This window comes from Amyelois transitella, chromosome 19 (assembly GCF_032362555.1).
Source record: "Amyelois transitella isolate CPQ chromosome 19, ilAmyTran1.1, whole genome shotgun sequence".
Classification (NCBI taxonomy): Eukaryota; Metazoa; Arthropoda; class Insecta; order Lepidoptera; family Pyralidae; genus Amyelois; species Amyelois transitella.
In genome coordinates, this window is record NC_083522.1 from 7,233,288 (window position 1) to 7,244,262 (window position 10,975).

Here is a 10,975-nt window from a genome sequence, read left to right on the forward strand (position 1 = left end):
AGAAAGTTGTCAGTCCAGTGTTTTATTAAAATTAAAACAAGAAATTTTTCCAAGATTTAAAATTTTATTCAAATTGTATATTAACAAATGATCTTGTTACATGATCTTTTGATAACATGGTAAAATCAATATCAGAAATAATTTTGCATGGTTGCTTTACTACTACTCACACATACAACACTTACTATACTAGTAGCAATGCTAGCTAGCTAAATTATTTCTAAATGATTTTTGATATTAATTCATAATTTTTCATGACTTGCAATATTGGAATCAAGATTTAAAGGGAATTCATGACATTGAAACGGTAAAGATTATATTTCTAAAAACCTAAGTAACTCAAACAAACAGATTAAATGATTTACACATAGCTACCTAATCGACCAAATTTATTGATTGTGATATGATATAAAAATTTGAGTAAAGTACTTATTTCTGACGGGAGTTAAACCCCAGAGTTAGAAACCATGTATGTAGATAATATTATCCAACCAATTTCATAAGTGGAGTAAGTTATCCTTGGGGAATTAACTACAAAGTAACAATTGTTCCCCATTCTATTTAGAAGATAAGACCACTGTTGTTAGCGTACTCTTTTTCATCTAACACGCAAAATAAAATTCATAGACAATATTCTATATTATTAAGTAAAAATTACATTCGAAATTAAACACTAATTATTTCTAACTTCTAGTCAAAATAACCGTTATATGCATGCATCTACCAAGTTGTGCAACTCGTTTCTTAGGTAAAACATAATTAAGATAACTTTTATACTGATGAGATTTAAATTATGATAGTTAATAGATTGTCGATCTTCATCTTCTGTTCTTCTAAAGTATGGATAAAAAAAAAGTTTTCTTTATAATATATTTTAAGATAACAGGGTTTACGTTACCAGGGATAATATGCGAGTCAACGGAACAACTCCAGGGCTCGAGACTACACCTTGAGACAAATGGAAAGAAAAATTTTAAACTTATAAAATCTACACAAAGATGAGAGAGAGAAAAAGACATTTATACTTACAAAAGAAATGTATCATCGTCATCTTTTCCCTCCCCTTATTCGGGCTTTGTGCAGGAATCTTCATAACAGTCTTATTTTCTTATTCTGCGTTAAATTGCAGCCAGCATAGCGAGGGCGCTTGTCTTATATGTACCTGAATAGGACAAACAATCTATGATCTCAATTTCACCTTTTTAGCCGCGTAATTTACATTTTCATAACCATTTCTCAAAAATAGTTGAATTAAAAAAATACATTAGTTCTTAATTTAAATTACCGCTATCTATAAGGTCGTTTTATTTTAAACGCGCGCCAAACGCAGCAGTTGAAATGTCGACGCCGCGGGTGACGAACGCAGGCGATGTGCATGTTATTGATATAGATATTGATGAAGACCACGAAGTGAGTGTTCGAGTGCCTGAATCCGTACCTCAGTATCCAGTTTTTGACGTGAAAGTGGAACCAGCCATGAACGGGAACGGTAAGGACTTAATTTTTACGATTTTGACTTAAAAAATGTAAACAAACAATACAATGCGATCGAGTTGCGTTGCTCTTTTATTTTGATGGAATTAATGGTGTGGTATGAAACTGAAACAAATTAATAACGTTATATATATCTTCTTGCCAATAAAGTAAGTATGTATAACATGTGTACGTACTACTCATAAATAAAACAAAATACTACAAAATGTAAAAAATTTTTTTTGTTTTAAATTAATTTGATATGATTATTTATTAATCTTTGTGTGAGACCTAAATATTAGTATTATAAATTAATTCTCTCTCTTCAACTGAAGCATTTAAGACTGTTCGCTCTGTCTACCCCGTAAGGGATAAAGACATGATTGTACACATATTTATGTTTGTGACATCTTAATTCAATTTGGTAACACACGAAGGGTTTTATGTAACAACAAAAAGTATAAATTTAAACAAATACATATACATAGTTTCTTATTCAAACTTTAATATCGATCGTTTGATATATACATATACGTAAAGATTTAAGTATGTATTTACAAAATATTTACTTATACATAGGACTTGTCAAAATTTTATTAAATTGTGATTAGATATCAAAAGTAATCAAACATCGATTGTAATATCATTAATCTTTCTCAAAATAGTTTTTCGATAGTTATTTGAATTTTAGGCAGCATTTTTCTATAGGTAGTCCTCGATATAGAAACGAATTAATATGTAGGATCTTGGAAATTGCGTGGGTTAGAAAAACGTAAACAGTGACACGTATGTTAGTTTACCTACAATTTCTATATGACGGGTGGTCCACAACACTTAACAATAATATCACAAGCACAGGCGACTAAGGGAAAATGCACGTTGAATACTTATTTCAAGCAATGGCTCAGTTGGTAGCAGATAGCAGCTCGTCAATGAAGGCAGAATTTATAAGTTTAAAATCTCCATAATCGAAAAGGTGTTCTTATTTAATTTCTCGTAGTCATTTTCTTTTCCTTTTCTAAGAACGAATAAAATAAAACTTACAGATTTACGTAAAGTGAAATAAAAACATAACTCGTAACCGGATAAACGTGCCGTGTGGATCACGCAACTCGATCCTATCAACAAACTTAATTTAAAATTAACAAAACCGGTATTTTTATCCATTTTTTGAGAGCTTTTTTTTTCTTAGCGTGCCTTCTCTGCGTTGTTTTATTTATTTATCAGTAAATTCTGTCAAGTTAAGTTAATTTAACCGCCTTCATAAAAAATTTGGTTCTGAGTTTGACCTGTATGTAAGTTTGTCCGCGATTATCTAATTTTATGCGGTTTTCAGGAAAGTGTTTATTTCACTTAGGTGAAGATTTTAGAAATTTAACCGTCTTCAAAAAAGGAGGATATCGATTGGAGGCGGTTCTCTTTTTACAAAAGTAATTTAACCTGTGTGAAACACACGCGTCTGGCCTGAATATGCGTATAATTAACACCATTATTAAACAAAAATCAACTTAAGCAGACCAAGTAGACAAAACTTAGTAGGTTTTGTTTAAGTGATATTTTCCTTGTTTCGCGTAGAAAAATAGACTCTTCTCTTCCTCTGAATTTTTAATGAAATGTAGGTGTTTATTTAATTATAAGTATATGTATAATATTTGCTACAGATAAAATACTTAGGTTCACCTGCCTATCTATATTTATGTTTAGTGAGGTATCATTTATAACTAAGTATTATACATCTGCGTTATTATGGAAATTGATGTAATTATCTATTCTGTGCTGGATCATATCAGACTTAGCTATACACGGCACTGGACAAGAACAATCGAGAAAACTATATACCTACCTACTTTAAATATCATTTCTATACGACATACAATCTATCCATAGGTATTAAAAATTGAAATTGAAGTTTGCCTCGTCACAATTAAACAACTCAACCGTAACTAAATTTTTAGTAGTACATACCTACTTAGTAATATCTAAGCTTCGATCAACTGTTGTTTATAGTACGTCAATGTATCTAAGTAAAGGATATAGGGTCCTTTTTACGCGGGCAGAATAGCAGGCAAAAAGTAGTTATTTTTATACATTACACCGACAACTTATAAACGCTCAACTCCAAACACAAAATTATTAATAAGTACATAGAAAGTTCTAAATCTAATCTTAGAATATGTATATTTATAGTACTTACCTACCAACTCGCTGCCAGTAAATTATAAAATAATTAGAATAAACTTGTGGTAAACTTGATGTTATCTCTCCCTTTTTCTCAACTGATAAATAAAAAGCGTGTTATGATTCTAACATTATTTTTGACTACCTGTTACCCGTTTGCTCCCTCGATTTATCACCACCTTAAAAAAGACAGGTTTTTCAAAATTCCCACGGTAACTATAGTTTTTACCGGGATGAAGATTCAAGATTCAAGATTATTTATTTGTAAAACATGTTACATTACATACATATAAATGGGTACATACATGTATTGCAGATGAAGAAGCATATTGTTGTGACTGAACATGTCAATCTTGAAATATTACCTATGTCCTTCTTCAGTTTAATTATATATATTTATACGCGAAAATTGATTCAATAGATAACGCGCGAAATACGTTTTCCCGCGTTTTCTACTGAATCAACTTAACAAATAAACTTATTTTCGCTGTATTATTAATATTAGTTAGGATAAAGGCATTCGATATAAAATATACTTATATGTAGTTTTTGTTATTATCATAAGTAAACACAGTCTAAAGATTTTGTTATTTCTCTACAGTAATTACGCGAGTAACCATGAATTTTTATAAAAGGAACTAAGGATCGAAATTACCTAATTATTTTACAATAGATGTCGTAATAGGTACTTATACTACAATATATTACAATGTTTCGTTTTTTACAATTTCCGCCAGGTTGGTATAAATGATTGTTTCTCTGTGATTATTTTTATTGCACAGAAAAAAAATTTATACCTCCTTTTAGTGTACCTACCCAATGAAAATTTAAGATTGCAAAAGGAGGAGTTCTTTTTTGTCCTGCCCATAAACATACATATATATATATATATATATAATCATGTCTATTATGCCTTACGGAGTAGACAGAGCCAACAGTCTAGAAAAGACTGATGGCCTCTTTCAGCTGTTTGGCTGAATGATAGAATTGAGATTCATATAGTGACAGGTTGCTAGCCCGTCGCCTAAAAAAAGAATAACAAGTTTAAAAGGCTAGGCCTTAGTCGGTTTTTGCGACTTCCGTAGGAAATAGATGGAGTGGTCCTTTTTTCTATTGGTGCCTGGAACCACACGACACCAATAACGTAGTACGGGCCCTTTATAATAGAAGTTATTTAATTTATATTCTTAACTTAGTACTACTAGTGAAGTGTTGACTCAGACTTACTAAACGTATAATCAGTCTAATGGACACAAACATTATAAGAATTAGCTAAGTGTAACAACTGAGACAATTTCGATAGTGTCACTAGTCCCATGTGACCACTGGGATCACAAAATCTTCTTACTTGTCCCACCAAGGGACATCTCTTTGGGACTAGATTTATGAATGATTTTGACGATCTGAGTGTATCACTGATGTGATACAGGCAGATCGTCAAAATCATTAACATTGGTAGATTAAAGTATATTTCATCTGAATTAACCTTAATTATTCCATTCAATCGTTTACTTATGGTGACCTACTCTGCCGCGCAATTGAAGAACGCAGTAAAGAACACGAGAACAGTTTCGAGAAAAACGCGGTCAAAGTTTTAAACTTATTTTAGGCTACCTAAAATATGTTATGCAAAAATGTTTAAAAATAACTATGCTGACTTAAAGAGCATAACTCGAAGATTATCTTGATAGTGGCGTTTAGTTTTTAAATTATTATATAGTGCATAAAATTTAATTGAAACTGTTTATGTTATGGCTTAATTATTTTTTTCATAAGACATTATTTTCATGAATGCAGTAAAATTGATCCTTACTGCATTTATGCTAAAATTCCTTTATTTACAGCACATAGGTTACGTGAATTAATGTTATTTTACATTTTGCAACACAATATATGCGCCGTAACTTTATAATATACTGCATTTATGATAGATAACATGAAAGGAAATGACTTATCACAGATTATAATAGCGCAGTAATATTGCATTTACACTGAGTTTATCTTAAGTCAGTAACGCTTTCATTTTGAACTATACCAAAATAAAATGAGATTTACAAATTACTTTTGAAATCCTTTTATTTTATAAATCACAGATTTTAAAACGTACAATCAGTTCAAAAACTTATAAAATAAATAAAAAACCTTCTTGGTCATCAAAAAATATCTCCACTTGCTTAACAGAATAAAAATATAACTAATAAAATTATTTATTAGCAGCTATAAATAATAAAATTATTAAGGATTTGTTAGCAGCAAAAGCTAACTTAAGAATGCAAGAGGTTATAGATGAAGATGTGAATGAAGCACGTAAATAATATAAAAAATGAAGGATTTGGTTAAGAAAGCTGTGATTAGAAAGAAAGAAGAGTATAAAGAGGAATTTGATAAAAGGCTATCAGAAGACTTTCAGTCAAATCTGAAAGTATTCTGGAAATCCGTAAGGTCAGCCCGAGGAAAAACTATAACCAGAGAGCTGACTAGGATCAGATGCCAGGATGGTAGCGTTGTGAAAGGGGAAGAATGTGTGCTAAAGATATGGAAGGACTATTTTGAGAGTTTATTTGAAAAAAAGGAAGAAAATAAGAAAGAGTTCTGCTATAGCGAAGAAAAAGAGAATGAGATGGAAGGCGAAATTGAAATGTTCGAAATTGTGGAAGCACTTAAGAGTATGAAAGCGGGTAAGGCTGCTGGGTATGATAGAGTGTCGGTCGAGATGCTAAAAGCAGGAAAAGGCGTCGTAGCTAGACAGTTGTACTGCCTTTTCAATTTGTGTTGGAGAAGCGGCCGAGTACCAAAAGATTGGTGTAAGGCTGTTATCGTGCCACTTTACAAAGGAAAAGGGTCACAACTGGACTGCAAAAATTATCGTGGTATAAGCCTGCTTAGCGTCGTCGGCAAATTGTATGCTAAGGTATTGATTAATAGAGTCAGGAATGAAACTGATGACAAAATATGGGATGCTCAAGCGGGATTTCGAAAGGGAATGGGATGTACTGATCAGGTCTTTTCTTTGCCGTGCATAGCCGAAAAGTTTTTGGCCAAGAGTCAAAACGTCTATTGCACATTCGTGGATTTGGAAAAGGCCTATGACAGAGTTGAGAGGAATGAATTGTGGTCAGCACTTTCTATGCATGGGGTGAGCAGTCTCTTAATACGAGCACTGAAATCCTTAGATGAGGATTCGAGTGCTTGTGTCAGGATAAACGGAGCGCACACTGAGTGGATTAAGATTGAGAAAGGCGATAGGCAAGGATGTGTTGCGTCACCGTGGCTGTTCAACCTATTTATGGATAGTTGTTTGACAGATTTGAAAGAGTCTGAAAGTGGATTAAGGATTACTCGTCAAATGTCTGCTCTATGCCGACGATCAGGTTATACTGGCGTCATCAGCGGAGGAGTTACAGGAGATGGTAAACTGTATGCATGAAGCTTTAAAAGAGAAAGGAATGAAAGTGAACGTAAGTAAAACTAAAACACTGGTTTTTGAAATGGAGAAAGAAATGACTGCATGTAATATTTTGATTGGAGGAGAAATAGTTGAGTTTCGTACGTATATTGCTGGAGCATTAATGCAGTAAGTGATCTTAAGACAATAAACTAAATATCGTTCTTGTGATAAACAAATACATAAACGTACAATAAATGCCGTAATTGTCAGTTGCCGCGTTCATGACATGTTAAACCTAAAAACAATTCGGACGAGCTTTTCGATAAACGCAGTATAATATTGTAGTTGCTGCATTAATATTATGTGAGAGTCATTTGCTTTTACCATGGCAACATATCATTAAATTAAGAAACGATCCTACTGCGCATAAACTATGTGCAAGATATTTTTAACAATTGTATAAACATATAAAAAATGACGTTATTGGTAAATACTGCACTATTATTGTGTTGCTAATACCATTATGAAATGTTTCTACATAATACTAAATAAGTAAGTGTTTTTACTGCAGTTATATTAAGTAAGTGAAATTAAAATCTGCTCATTACTGCATTTATGTTATAACGTATTTCCGTTTCTAAGCGAGATAGAAGAAAACGGGTCTTTGATTCTTGTAGATCGCAATGTCAGCATCTCCTACATCTACGACAACCATAAACGCAGTAAGTGGTACTTACTGCGTTCTTAAATTGCGCGGCAGTACTGAACCAATCCATTTATGCTGTAACTACGTAAACATCATCCATCATCAGCTATCAATATGTTGATGATGTTATTAGCAGCTAAATAATGAAAGTGTAGAAACACTCAATATGATTACTAAATATATAAATTACCATTTTCTTCCTGCTTTTTAGATTATTTACAATTTTAGAATTTCAGAAGTACAATAGAAAATAATTTATGTGAGTTTGCGCAATAACTAAAAATAGTAATTAGGGCTTCGGTGGCCCAATCTGTAAGGTACACGCTTAAAATACGTGGTGGGCAGAAAGCTTTGAATCCCACCTCGGCCATGTACCAATGACTATTTTCGGAAGTTATATACATTAGTTTGAATGGTAACCGATGCTTTTATAAAAAAGGAAAATATCGTGAGAAAACCTGTTCCAATACTTACATGTATGGTTTACCTACAAACGTTGCAGAGGTCAGATGGGAGTCGATTCGTGTAAAAACCCGACTCACCCAATCCAGTGTCCATGGTAAAAAGCAAACACCGGGCTGCTCTCCAGAATGGTGAGGATGCAACCGGGACTAAAAGCCAAGAGGAAGAAGAAGATATGAAAAAAAAACATTATTATTTCGAATCCATCAACCATCTCCAGAGAGTTGAGCAACCGGGACTGCCGCCATGAAGACCATGGTAGTGTACATGATATACTAACTTAGGTCTTACCGACAAAACATGAAAATTTAAGTCAAAGGTAAAGGTAGGTATATAGTATTGAACGCTATTGAAGTGAACAGTCATCGGCGGTCATACATAAATTATTATTTGCCATTGTTTATATGACTGCAAAAAAGACAATGACATTTACAATGACTCGTAATGAATTGAATAATTTTAACATAAGTCATGTGTAAGTTAGTAATAAAAAATGTTTCTTCGTTCAAACTGCTAGAAAAACAAATAATATGTACTTTAAAGATACCAAGCAGAAGCGGAGAAAGAAAATCTTGCTACCTAGTCGGATAATCACGCCTTTTTTCCAAACGGGTTGAAGTGGTCCTTCTTGGCGAAGATCGTGACGTAATATATTGATGATAAGAACTTGGAAAATCAGTTCAATTGTTTTTAGTTAAGTACCCAATTAAACAAAAAAATATATTTTTAAAGTATTTGTTGGGATTAATATGAATATCCTAAAAATTTCAAGATTTTCTAGCTTAGTTATATTCGATATTAGCATTTATATTTCGTTCTTGATCTCAAGTTTATGGTCTCGTTTACTTAGTTCAGGTAAGTCAAGGCTGCCAACATACCGGCACTACATCTACGTCACAGATTAAATAACACAGCGAGCATTGAGGTGAGCATTTGTAAACATAATGCAGCATGCAATCTTAGAACCAGTTCTACCAATAGGTACCTATTTAATTTTACCTTTAATTTATGGTACATTTTTCTGTTCCACTGCTGAGCAAATCCTCTTAGAGATATTTTGGTTGAGGCAGCAACATATTTTAAGAATGAAATAAAAATAATTATGTGCTTCACACCTTCTCACGGCCTGCCTATTTGCCATTTTTTACGGCCTGCCTATTCGGGAGAAACACATTCATCTGGTTCAAATTTCCTTACTGATCTGGTAGTGAATAAAAAACATAATTTGTGCCAGCTACCTACATCTCTTCCCGCGCAAATTGTAAAAATCAATCAAGGCACCTATGTTTTTTTTTTGGGTTTCTTCTTTTAGTCGATATGCTAGTTTTAAAGCCTATATATATAAAATAATTCAAAGCCTATATAGTATAACTTCAGTATTTATTTTTTTACGGAAACTCCAATTAAGTTAAAATCTTCCCTGTAAAAAAGCCGATATCATGAATAGGTATGTAAGAGTTAGTAATTTAAACAATTAACAGTATATCTAATATTAAAAATCGTTAACCTCAATTAGCATTACTTTGACAAAATCCAAAATTCAAGGAAAACTTGTCACTTAGTTTGGTAAGTATGATACTTATTAGTATGTTACTTACTAGCCACTACCTCCACCTAAGCCTAAGACCTGTACCGTAGGTATTTATCAAAAAAGTCGTTATCATCAGCGGGTTTATTCACGTGAACAATCCTACCGCGAACATATATCAATGACTATCTAATGACTATTTTCTGAATTATGTATGTACATAATTATTTTTGCTAAGCTGCACATTCAGGCAACGAGGTATATGTGTAGTGTAAGTGCAACCAGTTTCCAAAATGGGTTAGTTTTCCCTGCAGAAGGTTTCGCGAAAAGTAATGTGTCGCTTCGCGTAAATCTAACTTTCCCAATTAAGGAATGGACACTCTCCATTTTCCGTGGTAATTTCTAGAAAAAATCCTTTTTGACGTCGGCTAATTAACTACCTTACTTAGTACTAGGTACCTATATTCAAATCATACGAAATTTCAGTAAAATAGGTCCAACGTTTAAGTCGTAAAAACTTAACAGACGGACACTCCTTCTTTACAATTTATTAAATTAATTAAAGAGTAGGTACCTATTGCTAATTTCCATGATTTAAACCTAAATAAAAACTTGTCCATCTAATCTTTTCCTCCCTACTAATATAATAAATGAAAAAGGTTTGTGAAGATGTGTATATTTGTTATTCTTTTACGCAAAAACTACCTGACGTATTTTCATGAAACTTTTGTATTATAGCTTATTCATGGTTAATAACATAAGTTAAAATTTATAGAGCTTTGAGGCAAACAAAGTCGCAGGGAAAACTAAATATTTTATATTGTTTATTTATATAAATTCTCGCTCGAGTAAATTAAATCCTTTTCGTGCTGGCTTGAGTCCCGGTTGCGTCCTCACCATTCTGAAGAGGAGCCCGGGTATGCCTTTGACCATGGATCTTGGATTGGGTGAGATAGGCTTTTACACGAAGCGACTCCCATCTGACCTCCGCAACTTTTGCAGGTAAACCTAACCCAACTACTATGTAGGTTTCCTCACGGTGTTTTCACTCAACGTAAGAGCATCGGTTAATATTCAAACAGGTACATAACTTCGAAAATAGTCATTGGTACATGGCCGCTGTGGGATTTGAACCTGTGCCATTCTGCGCATCACGCATTTTAACCTTACCGATTCGACCACCGAGAAAATTAAATATCTATTTGATATTAAAACGGGAGTTTGACGTGAATGCAGGTGG